Source organism: Triticum dicoccoides, chromosome 4A (assembly GCF_002162155.2).
Source record: "Triticum dicoccoides isolate Atlit2015 ecotype Zavitan chromosome 4A, WEW_v2.0, whole genome shotgun sequence".
NCBI classification, from domain to species: domain Eukaryota; kingdom Viridiplantae; phylum Streptophyta; class Magnoliopsida; order Poales; family Poaceae; genus Triticum; species Triticum dicoccoides.
This window is the reverse complement of record NC_041386.1, coordinates 177,801,283-177,803,212: the sequence shown is the minus strand read 5'-3', so window position 1 is coordinate 177,803,212 and position 1,930 is coordinate 177,801,283.

The following is a 1,930-nucleotide window of genomic DNA, read 5'->3' as shown; positions in this document are numbered from 1 at the left end:
ACCGCGTCGCCGGCACCGCCCGCACCGCCCGCCGTCCGACGCCGCCTCGGTCGTCGGCCGCTGCCGCCCCGGCCGCCGTCCGCCGCTCGTCGGAGGCCTCGCCTCGCCGGAGCTCCGGCCGGGTCCGATCTGGTCGGGTGGATCAGATCCACCAGTTCAGCGATCCAAACGCAGCCCCGCCGCCCGGATCCCTCCGTCCCGGGATATCCTCGTCCCGTTGACTTTTGCAGGGTATAAATTTCGTCTAAGTCCTGAAATCTGCAGATCCAAGTGCCTCTGTTCGTGGCTCCGTAACTTTGCATCCGTAGCTCCGATTCATGCATATAGCATATCAAAATGTTCACCTCAGAGAGTACATCATTTCATTCTATTGCATCATTTTCATTTAAGCTCATCTTGATGCCCGAAATGCTGTTAGAAGGAGCCTTCGTGAGTTAATTGTCAGATCTGCTAGTTCATCTTAGACTTTTGTCATTTTTGCCATGATTATTGTGTGCATGCTATGCCTGTGAGTCCTTCATATGTTTTGTTAAGGATTTTGCCTTCTTTCCAGAGGTGCAACCCATGCATTTTTAGGATGTGTGTGGTGACTTGTGCAAGCTTGCAAAGTGAGGCACCCGGTAAATCTGTTTTCAGGGACTTAGTCTGGGATTATTTAGTTCATGATGCCATATGTTCGTATTGTTTCCTAGTGATCCGTGCCTCTTTTGAGGATGATCAGTAAAGGATTTTTGTTAATCTTGTTATTCTCTATCCATCCATGTCTTTGTTTGCAATTATGGAGCACCCCAGCTTGAGTCAATCGAGCTCTACTTTTGCTTCGTTGTGAATCTAGGCAGATCGTCAACTCGTTTGCGATTTTGCCGATGTTATTGTAGTTGATCCGTGCATGATATGCCATTGTTCTTGCCATGTCTAGCTTGAATTTTGTGCCTTCTTAATGGATGTATGCCTGCCTTGCCATGACTTGCACCGTGGTGAGTGCATCGAGCTCATTTACGTGCCTTCATGAGTTATATTTCAGCATGTCTCAGTTTTCACTAAGTCTGAAAACTGATTGTGTTTTAGCTATGTTCGTGTGCTTATTAGTATATTTTGTGATCCTTTTGGCCCCAGGTCACTTTGGGACTTTTGTTAAGCTTGTTGAGTAGCTCCATGCCATGTTCTTATTTATCTTAATCAGGTCATGTATCATGTTGTTTTGCTGCTCCGAAGAGGGCTTCGTGATCTGAAATTTCAGACAAGTGTTAATTTCACTAAGTCTGGAATCTGTTTTGCATTTGCGTTTTTGCCATGCTTGTTTGAACCTCTTAATGGATGAATTGGCCGTGGCTCAGTGCTAGTCTTTTGTTAAGCGTCTTGTGTGAATCCCTGCCATATATTTTGTTGCCATGTTTGGGTGCTGTAGCATGTTCATTTCATTGCATTTAGATGCCTACTTGCTGTAAATTGCAGACCGGTGTCATTCTTAAATCGCTTGCCATTTCCAAACCGTAACTCCGATTCCGGCGTTCTTTATATCGTTTTCAAGCGATTTCATCTCATCTTTCCAGTGGAACCCTTGGAATTCCAAGTTGAGGCCAGGTTCATGCATTTCCTGTCATATCTTGCATTTTGCATCCCGCATCGCATCCCGCATAGCATATCATCATTGCATCTTATTGTTTGAGCTTGCACGTGGTTGATTGTATCCTTGTTGCTTGTTTGTCTTGTTTGGGTAGAGCCGGGAGACGATTTCGCTACCGAGGAGCCCGTTGAGTTTGCTTGTGAGGATCCAGTCAACTCTGACAACTGTGCAGGCAAGATGATCATACCCTCGAAATCACTACTATCTTTGCTATGCTAGTTTGCTCGCTCTTTGCTATGCCAATGCTACGATGCCTACCATTTTCTTGTCAGCCTCCCAATTGCATGTCAAACCTCTAACCCA